The sequence below is a fragment of the Dendrobates tinctorius genome, unplaced genomic scaffold (assembly GCF_039654945.1).
Source record: "Dendrobates tinctorius isolate UK_male_01 unplaced genomic scaffold, ASM3965494v1 ptg000183l, whole genome shotgun sequence".
Taxonomy (NCBI): Eukaryota; Metazoa; Chordata; class Amphibia; order Anura; family Dendrobatidae; genus Dendrobates; species Dendrobates tinctorius.
Genome location: NW_027361850.1, coordinates 9,167,221 through 9,184,597, shown reverse-complemented (window position 1 = coordinate 9,184,597; position 17,377 = coordinate 9,167,221). Strand labels below are relative to the sequence as shown.

At 45.3% G+C, this 17,377-nt stretch overlaps 1 long non-coding RNA gene across 1 annotated transcript; it reads left to right on the top strand.

The window, feature by feature from the left end:
- The first annotated feature begins 835 nt into the window (after window positions 1-835).
- On the top strand, window positions 836-9,082 carry LOC141055014 (uncharacterized). The gene is made up of 3 exons (XR_012221459.1): window positions 836-980; window positions 7,193-7,274; window positions 7,346-9,082. It is a non-coding gene; the product is annotated as an uncharacterized lncRNA (long non-coding RNA).
- Window positions 9,083-17,377: the final 8,295 nt, after the last annotated feature.

Here is a 17,377-nt window from a genome sequence, read left to right as displayed (position 1 = left end):
ATCTTCAGGACTCACAGCTAGCTTCTGAGCTTCTGCCCACCAGTCACAGACAGAGCCTCCCCTGAGATTGCAGTGTTTACAATGCAGCTACTCTGGGAAGCTCCTGCTGGGGGATTCCCTTTCTCCTCACCTCTGCCTCTGGTTTGCAGAGACTTTATCTGAGGCCACTGCCTTGAGGATCCAGGCCCCAGCGTCTGTCCCCTGGTCTCCTCCACACAAGTGGTTATCTAAACTGCACCGCAGTCATCACCCTGAAGGTGATGACTGTAACGTAGCTCACAGTTAAGCGAGATAGAAGTGCAGGGCCGAATATAATTACCGCATTGTTCGGATTATAAGACACACTTTTTTCCCCAAAAAAATTTTGGGGGAAAATGGGGGCGCATCTTATAATGCTGATATACCTTACTGGCCGCGGTGGAGTAGGGTCCCAGGGTCGCTGCTGGAGGAGGCAAGAGTGGAGCGTTGCTGCATGCCACAGGATGGGATGAGAGGATGTTCAGATGTGTGGCGCGCCGCTGTGGATCTCCGCTGCTGCGGCGGGTGTCTCTGGTGCTGCAGGGGCTCTGCCATCATTTTGTGAAAGGCCAGAGCCCCCTCAGTTCCATGGTTTCCTATGCGTTGGACTGTGGGAAAATGGCTGCCGGGGGCGGCGCATGTGCAGATGGAGATCTTGGCACCAAGATCTCGGGATCTCCATCTGCGCATGCCCCGCCCCCTGGTGGCCATTTTCCTGGAGACCACCGCACAGGAAACCATGGAACTGTGGGGGCTCTGGCCTTTTACAAAATGTTGGAAGAGCCCTCCGCAGCTCCACCACCGGGACACAGCGCAGCACAGCCACCGGGACACAGCGCAGTAGTGGCACCGGACACCTGCCGCACATCAGAACATCTCATCCCAGCCTGCAGCAACACTCCACTCTTGCCTCCTCCAACAGCGACCCTGGGACCCCGCTTCACCGCAGCCACCACCCCCCGGTAAGCAATGAGACGCATGGATTATAAGAAGCACCACCATGTTATTAAAAAAAGTTTCTTTACTATTTTTCTCCTCAAAATTTGTGGTGCGTCTTATAATCCGGAGCGTTTTATAATCCAAAAAATACGGTAAATCGGATACTTTCTGTGTTACAGAATAACATTATACACAGAGACATTATGATAATAATATACATTGCCTCTATATTTTACAACGCAATGAATCAGTATTAAATACTGGACATTCCATGAACAATAAGAAAATAGGGGGGGAAGCCAGCACTGCTTAAGGTTAGAACGCATAAATTGAAGTGCATATGCACATAATATCCAGCTGTATTCAAAAATGAGATATTTGGCAAGTGCAGATGAAGGCCAACCAGGTCTGAACACAGACATATCAGGATTGACCTCCACACATTGCCCAACCAGCAAACATAGATGAAGGGCGATGTTGGCCCAGACACAGGTGCACAATTAAATAAAGCTTGGGGCAGGGCGGGGCTGCCATGTGTGTGCACAGCAGCCTAGATCCATCATAATGAACACAGAAAAATTTATAGCGGACATAGCCAAGCGTGCACGGCAGCAGTGGTGGTGAGCCACAAACCAACAACAAGAAAATAGGGGGGGAAGCCAGCACTGCTTAAGATTAGAACGCATAAATTGAAGTGCATATGCACATAATATCCAGCTGTATTCAAAAATGAGATATTTGGCAAAAAAATTGATCAATTCAATTGAGCCACCCCGCCGCGCCAAGGCAATCTCATGTGGGGGGTCCTACTCTACATTTATAATAAATACTGTGCCATTACGGCCTCCTAAGAGCATGACCACATTAAGTGCAATCTGTACCTGAACATTGCTGGATCGCTCCCATGAAGCCAGATGAAGGCCAACCAGGTCTGAACACAGACATATCAGGATTGACCTCCACACATTGCCCAACCAGCAAACATAGATGAAGGGCGATGTGGCCCAGACACAGGTGCACAATTAAATAAAGCTTGGGGCTGTGCTGGCTTCCCCCCCTATTCCATGAACAATACAGATTTTTTCACATAACATAAAAAATAACATAATTTTTCTTTCTAAATTTAATTTGTCTTTGTTGGTGTGATGGCTCATTTTCCAGATGTATTAGATTACTTTCCTCTCACAGGATATTTATCCCAATTATATACATCAAAGTTAGCAAGATCTCAAAAAGGTTTTCTACTAGATTTCACAGAAAAGAGAAAAAAAGAAAGGGTTAACACATATAGGATTTACACATACTTCCAAATCAGCACTTGCAAAATTTTCACATGCTTATAGTTCAACACCATCGATTTAAGATCACGTTGCACCATTAACCCTTTAGAGAAGGAAGGATCACTCCCTGTAGTGCTGTATTCACACTACAATATTCCCATCTGGTTGTTTAGACTTGAGATTTCTATGGAGAAGGAGAACCTCCACCTGTAGTGCTCTGTTCATGCTATGATATCCTTCACTATTTATTTGCACTGAGAGAATCATAGGAGAGCAGTATTCATACCACATTTAAGCTATAAGGCTACTTTCACACTTGCGTTTTTTGCGCTGCGCACCGTGCGCAGTGCAAACACAGATAAAAAACGCATCAGACTATAATGGGTGGTTGGGTGAAAAAAAAAAAGCATTGCATGCGCATGCGTTTTTTTGGGGCAAGTCGGACGCTCAAAAAATGCAACAGAGTGCATTTTGTGCACCCGCGCGCACACTACAAAAAAAACGCATGCGCATACAAACGCATGTGTATGCGCACCCATGTTAAGAATAGGAAAAAAAGCATGCTTTTTTTTGCGCAACAGCATACAAGAGCAATGTTCACGCTATGGTTTTTGATGTATTAAATTGATTCCATTTTACAAGATATTTGTCAAAATTATATCCATGCAACCCAGTACTGCGATGCGAGTAATAAATAATAGTCCCAGAAGTGTAGAAGAAAATACTAGAATGACACATAAAAAAATATATATTACTAGCGTTGTTTAGGGCAGCGCATCGTGCGCGTCCATGCGCATGCGTCCTGCGCCACTATCTTTAACATGGGGCGCATGGTCTAGCGTTTGCATGCGTTTGTATGCGTTTTCGTGTGCATGCGGTTTTTTGTAGTGTGTGCCTAGACGCGCCGGACGCAACTTGTTGCATTTTTGGTCCGTCCGACCTGTGTAAAAAAAAAAAAAAAACGCATGTGCATGCTTGCGCACAGAATGCACAAAAAAAATCACATTACAGTCTATGGGAACACAGGCGTGCGCATGGATATGCGCACGCTTGCGTTAAAATCGCATGCGTTTTAAGAGTTACCATGGCTAGAAACTGGTTAAAACGCATGCTCCTAAAATAAGCAAATGCATGCAAAATGCATGATGCGGTTTTTGCATGCGTTTCTATTGCGCATGAAGTGCAGAGCTAAAAAAAACACTACATTAGTGTGAAACTAGCCTTACTGAAAGTAAAAGGAGGTCAAACAATCCAAGGTCAGGTCCAGGAAATGGTGCAGTACAACAAAGGCAAGTCAGAGACAAAATCCAACACACGAGCTGAGGTCAGGAAAGCCAGAGAGACAAAACAGTTTACAGGGAGCAGGCACAAGAGAAGTCAGGTCGCAAGCAACGGGTCTGAGTCCAGGAAGAGAATCAAGTTAAGCAGGGTCAGGCACAGAGCGCAGAGGGATCAATGTTACCAGTGTCGGACAGGGATGCCAAGGGCCCACCAGTAACTGACTTTGGGGGCCCACTTTTCACCTGTATAAAGATATTACACGACCCTGGTTACCAAATTTACCTATATCTCTATATAATAATAAACTGGGTAGTTTGGTTAATGAATGATGAGATGCTGCTTTTTTTTAACAGAGTGAATCAAGTGAATTATTACAAGTACTGCCCATACAGTAAGGTTGGGGGCCCTGATTTGCACAGGGGCCCACCAGGGGATTCCCCTGTTCCCCTATGGGCCAGTCCGAGCCTGAATGTTAAACAGACAACATCAAGTGTACGATTGACACAGAGTGAAGGAGCTAGCATTCTTAAGCAGAAGATTAATCAAGGAAAGTGAACACAGCTGATGCAGCACAACCTGTATGTAGTACATGTGCCGACTGGGGGGTGGACCCTTTCGACCGCGAAACGGACTGACAGACACAGGAGCTTGTTCAACCAGGTCCAAACTTTATTGGGTATCCTCCTGACATCCACGGCATACACGACAGCTTCTGCCCCTAGGTCCGAGTACCCGTCACCTCCTGCTGTTCCTATTGGCAAAGCCTCTCCGGGTTCCTTCACCGTGACTTCCGTAAGGCCCACGGCCACAGTGCTTCCCCCTGGCTGAGTCTGCCCGCTGTAACACTTAGGCTATGTACCCACGTTGCAGAAATGTTGCAGAAATTTCCGCAACACTTACGCACTCCCGCCGCGGGTAAAACGCATGCGAATTCGCATGACTTTTCCCGCGGAAAACAAGTGTTTTGCAAGTGTTTTTAGCTTGCGGAATGCTTGCGCATTCCAAGCGATTAGCATCGCTTGGAATGTGATAGGTAGGATGTTAAAATAATAAAAAAATAAATATTGTTATTCTCAACTTCCGATGGCCCCCGATCTGCTCTGCAGCGCTCCCGGTCCCAGTAATGTTTTGCGCAAAGGACCTGAGATGACGTCACGCTCGCGAGAGCGCGACGCCATCGTGGTCATTCGCGCAAAGCATTACTGGGACCGGAAGATGCCGGGAGCGTGGTGAGAGTCTGGAAGGACTCCAGGGCTGCCGGAGGGTGAGTATATCACTATTTTTTACAGGATTATGGTACCCAGGGCCTCTCCTCTCCTCCAGACCGTGGGTACCATCCGTACATGATCTGCTTACTTTGCGCATGGTGGGCATAGCCACATGAAGAAAGTAAGCGGATCAATGCATTCCTATGGGTGCGGAATCGCCGCAATTCCGCAAAAAGAATGAGCATGCTGTGTTTTTGCAGTGGAAAATCACCTCGAAAAAGCGGAAAAAAAAACACAAAGTGTGAACGCAGCCTGACTCACTCTTCGATGTCCAGCCGTCCGGTACCCCAGGCCTCCGGTAGTCACTGCCGTCCTTTCCTGCAGCTGTCCTCTCAGGACCACCTCCCCCTCTCCGAATGACCATCTCTGTCTCGCTATTGAGTCCATTTCTCACTACTCTATGTCCCCGTCTTGTGACCAAAACCCGGTACTACACCATCTTTCACTAATTCTAGCTGTCGTCCCCCACATATACATTCAAGTCAGAATAAAGCATTGTATACATCATCTTTTTACATTTCCCTCTTTATCAGACAAGTCCATAGGTCAGTCCACCCCCTACATACCTCTTCCTGTGACCATTGTCGTCCCTGACAATCCCGTATCCTTCGTTTTTCTATTCCCACTTTCTTTTGCCCGTGTGGCCGGTTGCCTAAGCAGCGCCTGGAGCCCTCTAGCTCGACACGGGGTGCTGGGCAGAGCCGGGAGTAGTTAAACTCCGAGTAGCTGACGACTACTCGCCGGCGCAATTATCGTTCATTGGGGTAGGATCACCCGAACTCCTTAGGCCTGTTTCACACTTCAGTTTTTGCCATCAGTCAAAATCCGCCAAAATTTGAAAATGGCGGATCCGCTTTTCTTGTGGCGGAACCACCATTTTTTCCCATTGGGATACATTAGTGGCGGATTTTGGCGGATGGTCGTCCGTTGCGTCCGCTATTCGGCGGATCTGCCAAATTCCTGGCGGATTCTGTCTGAGGGGGACGGAGCTTGCAACTTTTTTGCTGTCAAAATGGCGGACGACGGCGGATCCGCCGTCATCCGCCATGCGGTAGAATGGGCGCCTATGGGCGACGGATCCGCCGGGATCCGCTATTTTGCGGAATCCGCCGGCAGAATCCGCTAATTCGCACTGAGCATGCTCAGAAAAAAAGATACTTTTCCAGACAGTCCCAATACTATATAAGGTGGGCTAATTAATCATTTGGCCCAGACATCTGGCACCAGCCACAGTGAAAACACGGAGCCAGAGCCATCAGCCAGCCAGCACCTGCCCAGAAGACCCCCGTTTTTTTTTATTTTTCATTTATTGTGGTATTTAAAATAAAGAGCGGAGTAGCTCCTATTTGTGGGAAAAAAAAAATTATAAAGTAAAAAAAAAAAAAAAAACTGTTTTGAAAAAATCTCCGTAGTATCATTTTAAAACAAGGTAAAATTAAGTTACCATAAAGGTACATTAATTTTTGGTATAAAAGTGTGGTTATACTCTCAAGTGAGAGATTGCAACATGCAAACAAAAAATTCTGGGTATACACAGCAATTACACACCTTAAATCACTGGTTAAACTCTCGGAGAGTTTTTCAGGGAATTCAAAAACATGCAAACACAAAGTGTGGGTATACACAGAAATTACACACCTTCAATCACTGTGGTTACACTCTCGGTGAGAGTTTTTCAGGGAATGCAAACACAAAGTGGGTATACACAGCAATTACACACCTTCAATCACTGTGGTTACACTCGGTTACACTTTTTCAGGGAATTCCAACACATGCAAACACAAAGTGTGGGATTACATATCTTCAATCACTGTTCTCTGAGATTTTTTCAGGGAATTCAAACACATGCAAACACAAAGTGTGGGTATACATAGCAATTACACACCTTCAATCACTGTGGTTACACTCGGTTACACTTTTTCAGGGAATTCCAACACATGCAAACACAAAGTGTGGGATTACATATCTTCAATCACTGTTCTCTGAGATTTTTTCAGGGAATTCAAACACATGCAAACACAAAGTGTGGGTATGCATAGCAATTACACACCTGCAATCACTGTGGTTACACTCTCTGTGAGAGTTTTTCAGGGATTTCAAACACATGCAAACACAAAGTGTGGGTATACATAGCAATTACACACCTTCAATCACTGTGGTTACACTCGGTTACACTTTTTCAGGGAATTCAAACACATGCAACACACAGTGTGGGTATACACAGGAATTACACACCTGCAATCACTGTGGTTACACTCTCAGTGAGAGATTGTAAGGGAATTTACACATGCAAACACTTAAAACTGTGCGTATACTTAGTTTCAGGGAATTACACACATTACATACCAATAAAGATTTCTTTTTTTATGTTATTTACATTTTTTTTTCACTTTCATATAATTTCAGGAAGCACGCAGCAGCAGCCACACACCGCAGGAGACCCTACAGGCCGCATCAGATCCGCATAGGAACAACTTCAGTTTTCCCAGTAAGTATAAAGGCCTGAAAGCTTGTGATATCCTTTGTATAGTAGCTTAACAAGTGTCCTTATACTTGCAGATCGGTTCAGAAAGTACTGCAGAGTCGCAGCAGCCACACACCGCAGGAGACCCTACAGGCCGCATCAGATCCGCATAGGAACAACTTCAGTTTTCCCAGTAAGTATAAAGGCCTGAAAGCTTTTGTTATCCTTTGTATAGTAGCTTAACAAGTGTCTTTATGCTCGCAGATCACTTATAATTTAAGAAAGAATAGAGGTACAGAGAGATACATAAAGTGCATGTATACTAATGCCAGAAGCCTTGCCAACAAAATGGAGGAATTGGAGTTAATGTTGTTGGAATATAATTATGACATGGTGGGGATATCTGAGACATGGCTGGATGAGAGCCACGACTGGGCGGTTAATTTACAGGGCTATAGTCTGTTCAGAAATGACCGAACAAATAAGCGAGGGGGAGGCGTGTGGTTATATGTAAAATCATCCTTAAAACCCATCCTTCGTGATCAGAGGCGTATCTAGGCTTCCTGGCACCCGGGGAAGAATTTGGTTCGGCGACCTCCCCCCCCAAGTACATATGCGATTTGCACTCTTAGCCATGTACCCACGAGCTGCTCTCCCTAATGCTCTCAATGTTCAGTAAAAAACTGTAAGCAGGAAGAGAAGCTCGTTGTCAAGTATGAAAATCGCATATGAGTGAAGTGTCCGTGTGATGACTACTGGAACCTGCAGAGCTGAATCCTGACATTGCAGCTTCTGAATTCTCACAACAAATGCACTGCACACTTTTAGGATTCTCCCTTGCCGATGTACAGTCATGTCAGCACAAGCATGTGATTTATTTACTTCTGGCCACACTCCGACTAGACGTGCCCGGCCTTGCTCCGATCATTTTCATTGAGTGAGGCCACACATGTCTAGTCAGCATGTGACCGCATGTATGTAAATTACCAGCATGAGAGAATCCTAACAGCGTTCAGTGCGCACTGTGAGAATTCAGACATCTGCAGTCACATAGAATGACTGCAGACTCCGTACAAACCTGGACAACCCCTTTAATGTTACTAACAAATAAAAACATGAGAATAAGTCAGTAGCACAAATAACATTTACATCCAAGTACCTTATAGATGACGTCATCTCTGGAGTCGTTCTCCTTTTCTTCTTCTTGTCCAAACCCCATGATGAGTTTTCTCACCCACATCTTGTCTCTGCAGACTTCCATATTCTCCGGTCTTCTGCAGCAAATCTCCACACGATGCCCTTAAAGATAGAAGTGTCATTATAATGCCCCTAAATACAAATATCTGCAATATACTGTGGCCTCACACTATTCCCCTCCCTCCTAACATCCCTCTGTTCACCATACTGTCTCATCATATATTTACCCCCTCACTCTCTATACTGTCTGCTCACACATACCCCTGACTCCCTATACTGTGTCCACATACATTAACCCGTTCGCTCCCCATACTGTCTGCACCCAACCCCCATACTGTTTCCTCATACATACTCTGTGTCCTCAAATCTCCACACACACATTAAATCCCCCCATCCCCACTCCAAATCCCTCACACACATTAAATAACCCCCCATCCCCACTCCCAAATCCCCCCACACATTATGTACCCCCCACTCCAAATCCCCCACACTTTAACCCCATCCCCACTCCAAATCCCCCACACATTAAATAACCCCCATCCCCACTCCCAAATCCCCCCCACACATTATGTACCCCCCACTCCAAATCCCCCACACATTAACCCCATCCCCACTCCAAATCCCCCACACATTAAATAACCCCCATCCCTACTCATTAACCCCCCCAAACAATAACCCCCATCCCCACTCATTAACCCCCCAGACATTAATTCCGTCCCCACTCATTAACCCTCCACAAATTAATTCCATCCCCCACTCAATAACCCCCATCCCCACTCATTAACCCCCCACACATTAACCCCCATCCCCACTCATTAACCCCCAGACATTAATTCCATCCCCACTCATTAACCCTCCACAAATTAATTCCATCCCCACTCAATAACCCCCATCCCCACTCATTAACCCCCCACACATTAACCCCCATCCCCACTCATTAACCCCCCACACATTAACCCCCATCCCCACTCTTTACCCCCCACACAGTAACCCCCATCCCCACTCTTTAACCCCCCACTCATTAACCCCCATCCATTAACCCCATCCCCACATTAACCTCATCTCCACGCATTAACCCCATCGCCACACATTAACACCCCCCCATCTTCGGTGGTTTCTTCAGCTCCACATTGGAGCACACTTACCACCAGCGCTGAGCGTTCACTCTGGGCGCCGGGGAGTGATGTCAGCAGCGTGATCACGTGACATGTCACGCTGCTGACGTCGCTCTGGCCCGGCGGTCAGAGCTGCAATTGTACTGGCGTCTATACAGATGCCAGTACAATTGTTCCCTGGGAGCCGGCACGCGCACCTTCTCTGCGCCAGCTGTCAGCTTGACAGCTGACTCTCAGGCCAGGGGGGCGGCAGAACACAGCCGCCAGGGAGGACACTGTGGACCGCTGCATTAGGCGGCCCGGACTGCGCCCCGCCCCCTGCCGGCTGCACCCGGGGCAACTGCCCCGGTTGCCCCCCCCCTAGATACGCCCCTGTTCGTGATAATATATATGAATCTAATGAAAATGTAGAGTCCCTGTGGGTAGAGATAAGGGGAGGGGGGAAAAATAATAAATTACTGATAGGGGTTTGCTATAAGTCTCCAAAAATAATGGAAGCAACAGAGAATATCCTCATCAAGCAAATAGATGAAGCTGCGACTCAAGGAGAAGTCATTATTATGGGGGACTTCAACTACCCTGAAATACTTTGGGGAACCGAAACCTGCAGTTCCAGCAAAGGTAATAGGTTTTTGACTACTATGAGAGACAATTACCTTTCACAACTGGTTCAGGACCCACCAAGAGGGGGGGCACTGCTAGACCTAATGTTAACCAACAGGCCAGACTGCATATCAAATGTAAGGGTTGAGGGTCACTTGGGTAATAGTGATCACAAATTAATAAGTTTTCATGTATCCTTTAATAAGATGTGTAGTAGAGGGGTTACAAGGACACTTCAGGAAGGCAAATTTCCAACGGATGAGAGATGATCTTGGTGCAATTAACTGGGACGATATCCTGAGACATAAAAATACACAAAGAAAATGGGAGACGTTTATTAGTATCCTGAATAGGACCTGTGCACAATATATACCATATGTGAATAAACATGCTAGAAATAGGAGGAAACCACTATGGCTAAATAGAGCTGTAAGGGGCGCAATAAGAGATAAAAATAAAGCATTTAGAGAATTAAAGCAAGTAGGTAGTGATGAGGCATTAACTAAATACAGAAGATTAAATAAATTCTGTAAAAAGCAAATCAAGACAGCAAAGATTGAGACAGAGAGACTCATTGCCAGAGAAAGTAAAAATAATCCCAAAATATTCTTTAACTACATAAATAGTAAGAAGCTAAAAAATGATAGTGTTGGTCCCCTTAAAAATAGTCTGGGTGAAATGGTGGATGAGGAAAAAGCCAATATGCTAAATGACTTTTTTTCAACAGTATTTACACAAGAAAATCCCATGACGGATAACATGATCAGGGATAAAAATTCTCCGTTAAATGTCACCTGCTTAACCCAGCAGGAAGTATGGCGGCGTCTAAAAATCACTAAAATTGACAAATCCCCGGGCCCGGATGGGATACACCCCCGAGTACTGCAGGAATTAAGCAGAGTCATAGATAGACCATTATTTTTAATCTTTAAAGATTCCATAATAGCAGGGTCTGTACCACAGGACTGGCGTATAGCAAATGTGGTGCCAATATTCAAAAAGGGGACAAAAACTGAGCTTGGAAATTATAGGCCAGTAAGTTTAACCTCAACTGTGGGTAAAATCCTGGAGGGTTTTCTAAGAGATACTATACTGGAGTATCTGGAGAAGAATAACCTTATGACCCAATATCAACATGGGTTTACAAGGGACCGTTCCTGTCAGACTAATCTGATAAGCTTTTATGAAGAGGTAAGCTCCGGACTGGACCAAGGGAATGCAGTGGACATGGTGTACATGGACTTTTCAAAAGCTTTTGATACGGTGCCACACAAAAGGTTGATACATAAAATGAGAACAATGGAGATAGGGGAAAATATGTGTAGGTGGGTTAAGAGCTGGCTCAGGGATAGGAAACAAAGGGTGGTTATTAATGGAGCAGACTCGGACTGGGTCACGGTTAGCAGTGGGGTACCACAGGGGTCAGTTTTGGGCCTGCTTCTTTTTAACATATTTATTAATGACCTTGTAGGGGGCATAGAGAGTAGTATTTCAATATTTGCAGATGACACTAAACTCTGCAGGGTAGTCAATACAGAGGAGGACAATTTTATATTACAGGAGGATTTATGTAAACTAGAAGCTTGGGCTGATTAATGGCAAATTAGCTTTAATGGGGATAAATGTAAGGTCATGCACTTGGGTAGAAAGAACAAGATGTATAATTATGTGCTTAATTGTAAAACACTAGGCAAAACAGTCACTGAAAAAGACCTGGGTGTATGGGTGGACGACAAACTCACATTTAGCGGCCAGTGTCAGGCAGCTGCTGCAAAGGCAAATAAAATAATGGGATGCATTAAAAGACGCATAGATGTTCATGAGGAGAACATAATTTTACCTCTATATAAGTCACTAGTGCGACCACACTTAGAATACTGTGTACAGTTCTGGTCTCCGGTGTATAAGAAAGACAGCTGAACTGGAGCGGGTGCAGAGAAGAGTGACCAAGGTTATTAGGGAACTAGGGGGTCTGCAATACCAAGACAGGTTATTACACTTGGGGTTATTTAGTTTGGAGAATCGAAGGCTTAGGTGTGATCTTATTACAATGTATAAATATATGCGGGGACAATACCAAGACCTTTCTAATGATCTTTTTACTCTTAGACCTGTGACGGGGACAAGGGGGCATCCTCTACGTCTGGAGGAAAGAAGGTTTAAGCATACTCACAGACGCGGATTCTTTACTGTAAGAGCAGTGAGACTATGGAACTCTCTGCCATATGATGTTGTAATGAGTGATTCCCTACTAAAATTTAAGAAGGGACTGGATGTCTTTCTTGAAAAGTATAATATCATAGGGTATATACCCTAGTTTCCTTAATATTGCGTTGATCCAGGGAGCTAGTCTGATTGCCGTATGTGGAGTCGGGAAGGAATTTTTTTCCCCAGTGTGAAGCTTACTGTTTGCCACATGGGTTTTTTTTGCCTTCCTCTGGATTAACATGTTAGGGCAAGTTAGGATAGGATATGGGTTGAACTAGATGGACTTAAAGTCTCCCTTCAACCTTAATAACTATGTTACTTCAGGAAGGACCGCAGCAGACCCGGAATCCAGACCGCAGTGATGTCTTCTCCTGAAAGCTCCCCCTCACATCATCAGTGAGCTGAGGTAAATAATTTTTTTTTTTTTTTAACTCTTATTTATTTTGGTTTAAACCCTATATCCATGTATTATGTTTTGACAGGAAGCTGATTCAGAGGAGCTTCCAGGAAGAGACATGCAGGGTGGAGAGACACAAGGAGGAGGCGCGCAGAGTGTAAGTTTAGCATATACACACATACATAATGCTACACCCAACACAAACATTCATCACAGCGCACACACTATAACTACGCATCCATCCAAACCAAAATTATTTTTTTTTCTTTTTACAGTCTTCCCAATCTGGTGCCCGCACTAGAGCGACTCCCAGAACATCCCAGGGTCGTCGAGGTGATGCCTCTGGTGGTCGGCAAACGGTAAGTAACCCTATTTGGATAATTGAGTAATGAAAATCATGTGTTTGAATTGAATGTAATTTTTTTTTTTTTGGTATTTTTTTTCTTCACAGGTTTCACAGCGTGCTCCCCGGAGACCAGTTGAGGAGGATTTCCTAATAGACACGGACAAACTCATCCATGAGGTTGAAACACGGGAGCCGCTGTGGAACATGGGAAACCGTTTCCATGCCGACCGACCGACCACCCGACGTCTCTGGGAGGAGGTGTGTTCAGAGGTTGTAGACAACTGGGAGGAGCTCAATGCGAGGGCCAGGGATTTAGTGCTTAAGTATTACAATTTCAGTAACTTATATTCCAGCATGTGAAGTGTTGAATACTAAAACACTTTTTTTTTTTTTTTCTTCACAGGTGACAGGGTTATCACACGGTGGCGGTCGCTCAGGGATCGCTTCAAGAGGGACTTCAACAAGGAGATGCAGGCCCTGAGTGGATCGGGAGGACGCCGGGGAACCCAGTATAAAAACTTCAGAGCCCTGGCGTTCCTCCGGTCGACTATGGTGTCCAGAAGGTAAATATTCCACAAACCATTTCTGTAGTACAAATGTTTACGTTTAACCAATTTTTTTTTTCAGCACAGTTAAATTAAATATCAATATCTTTAATATATTTTTTTTTTCTCTTTTTTAGCACCATCTGCAGCACTCGGGAGCCTGCATCAGAGTTACCTCCCTCTGGAGTGATCCCTTGTGAGACCGCCCCCGGTGACCACATCAAGGTATCCGACCCCTCTCTACCTTCCCTCTTGTCTCGTCCCTCTATCCCCTCCACCAGCACTGGAGAAGCAGGGCAGACTTCATCACATGAAGCTGCTGGTGACGACTTGTACCCTGTTCCTCACCCCTCAGACACTGCCGCAACATCTTGACCAAGTTTTGGTTCTGGCCGGCAGCGTCTGAGGAGTCAGGAAAGGATGACCTTGTCTGACTGTTTGAGTCTAAACTCATCTGTCCAGCATGGTTTCCAGACTTATGGACAACGGTTATCTTCTGGGTTGACCATGATCAATCAACGTATCATGGAACTCAGAAGATACATGGAACAGATGAATTTAGAATCAAACCAGACGCCGAGACATATTTTTTTTCAATCTGTTGTCCGGCAAATGGAAGGTTTAAGTACTCACCAACAGATGCGTGTGATGCAAGCCTGTCACAATGCTCTAGTGGAAGTATTGTCCGAAGCATCCCAACCTCCCTCTGTCCATCCTCCCTCTGTCCATCCTCCCTCTGTCCATCCTTTCCCCAACATCCATCATACAACCATCCCTCCTCCTACCACTCCCTCTCCTTTCCCTAGTTCCCCATTCCATTCTTCCCAGTACCTTCCTTCCCCATTTCATTATACCCCAATGCCCTCACCATACCCACCCCCACATACACCTTCAATGTACCCACAAACCTCGTCTGTCCATCCACTCCCGTCCCAACCACGTTTTCAACCCCCCTTCCACTTCTGATCCTCACCAACTCCCTTCCCAGTCCTCCACCCCCCTCGATGTGGTCAACCCTGTTAACCCCTCCGATACTATCTCCACCCAACAGTATCATCATATGTAATGTAATGTTATTAATTTTGCTGTTTTCTAAAAAAAAATATATATATATATATATATATATATATATATATATATATATATACCAAAAAAAAGTTTTACAAAATTTTTCCCAAGAAAACAAAAATGTTATACAAAATTTTACCAAAAAAAGGTAAATATATACCAAAAAAAACTTTCAAAAAAAAAATTTGGAAAAAATCACTAATAAACAATGTTTTTTTTTTCCAAAGAACTTTATTGTGTAGTTTCTTTTTTGTTCATTTCTTGGGAAAGGTTCAAAGTAAACCGGTGGTGTAAAAGGTAAACAAAACACAACACAACACTTGGTAACATTTCACAGTACACCGGTGGTGTACAAGGTAAAAAAAAAACAACATTTGGTAAAACAAAACACGTGGTAACACAATGCTTGGTAAAACCCAACACTTGGTATCATTTCACAGTGTAAAATTTGAAAAAAAACCAACACTTGGTAACACAATGCTATACCCAACACTTGGTAACATTTCAAAGTGTAAAAGTTAAAAAAAAAAAAAAAAAACACACTTGGTAACACAACACTTAGAACCCACAATTGGTATATTAAAAAAAAAAAAAAAAATACCATGTCATCTTGCCAGTCCAGTTGTCCCTCTGGTGTCAGAAAATAGTCTGCAAAGGTGTCCCTCATTCTTGCCACTGACCCCATACTCCGAAAAGTTTGCTGCTGATAATCCCACAAGGTGGTTTCAGACAGATTTTCTTATATGGAAACAGGTTCCTTTGAAAGGACAAAGTTGTGCAAGATGACACAGGCCTTCACCACCTCATCCACAGTCTCTGTTTTCATTTTAATGGCCGTTAACAGGACTCTCCATTTGGCAGTTAAAATTCCAAACGCGCACTCCACCACTCTGCGCGCTCTGGTCAATCGATAGTTATATATTTTTTTCCGGTGTGTCAGTCCACGACTACCATATGGCTTGAGTAGGTGTTTAGAAAGTTGAAAAGCGTCGTCACCAACGCACACAAAAGGCATTGGTGGGCCTGTTGTTCCAGGGAGTGGTCTTGGAGGTGGGAACTCAAAGTTGTCTCCATACAAACGACGGCCCATGGTGGACATCTTGAAGACCTGAGAGTCCTTTGAACGACCGTATGCACCAATGTCCACGGCAATGAATTTGCAGTTTGCGTCCGAAATGGCCATAAGGACAATAGAAAAGTATTTCTTATAGTTGTAAAACTGTGAACCAGATCCAATGGGCTTCACAATCCGAATATGCTTGCCATCCACGGCACCAATGCAATTTGGAAACTGGCAGATTTGTTGAAACTTGTCGGCAATCTCCAGCCACCTCTCCTGTGTTGGCTGTGGGATGTATTCCTCCTGTAGACAATCCCACAATGCCCGGCAGGTCTGTTGGATAATTCCAGAAATAGTTGAAATCCCAATCCGGAACTGGAAATGGAGGGAGGTGAATGATTCTCCAGTTGCCAGGAATCTGTTAAAAAAAGGGAAAAAAGTAAAATTCAGGCCGGTTTCACACTAGCGCATTTTCAGCGCGCGCACGGCCGGGGGTAGCTCCGCCCCCGAGCCGGCTCTCTGCCCGGCGTGCCCGCCCCTTCCTTGTAGCGCCGCCTCCTAGCGGACAGCGGCGCCTGCGATCGGCGCACCCTATCTTTAGCATAGGGTGCGCCGATCGTGCGCAGGCCGTGCGCTAGTTGCGCTTTGACCTGCGCTGCGCACTTTTGACGGTGCGCCGTGCGCGCCAAAATCAAACTTTTCGGATTTTGGCGCGCACGGCGCACCGTCAAAAGTGCGCAGCGCAGGTCAAAGCGCAACTAGCGCACAGCCTGCGCACGATCGGCGCACCCTATGCTAAAGATAGGGTGCGCCGATCGCAGGCGCCGCTGTCCGCTAGGAGGCGGCGCTACAAGGAAGGGGCGGGCACGCCGGGCAGAGAGCCGGATCGGGGGCGGAGCTACCCCCGGCCGTGCGCGCGCTGAAAATGCGCTAGTGTGAAACCGGCCTAATACAAACTACAAGCCATAACATAACAATAAAAGCTTGCAGAATCTGAAAGATTTTAAAAAGTAGATAACTTACCGAAGGGTCACCATCAAACGCTCCGCCGGTGATATAGAAAACCGCATTTGTTTGTCCCTTCTCCGGATTTGTTCTCCAACATGCTCCACCAATATCTCGAACAATTCCTGCCTCATGCGCACATAGTTGAAGAACTTTTCAGGATTATCCTTCAATTCCAGGTATAGTGTGGAAAAACCGCCACGGGTAAACCTCTGCGCATTAATGGGATGATCCACTGGCGCCGTCTCCTCAGACGCAGGAGTCACAGTCTTCTGTTCTCCCTCTGGAGAGCAATAATTGCCAACTGATTGCAGTGAAGATCAAATTCCACACAGAAGCTTTCAATACTCGCAATAACTCCTTCCATACTCGCACTAACTCCTTCCATCGCTGCCACTAGCTCTAAAACCTTTCAAAGAAATTGAATTGCTACACCATAGAAATAGTTTTCCCTAGTTTCCAGTATCCAATCACATTTGGGAGCATTCTCCAAGAGCCAATCATATTTGGGAGCATCCCATTTTGGAGGTGTGGAAAAACGGATCCAACGGATGTGAAAAACGGATGGAAGGGATCCGTTTTT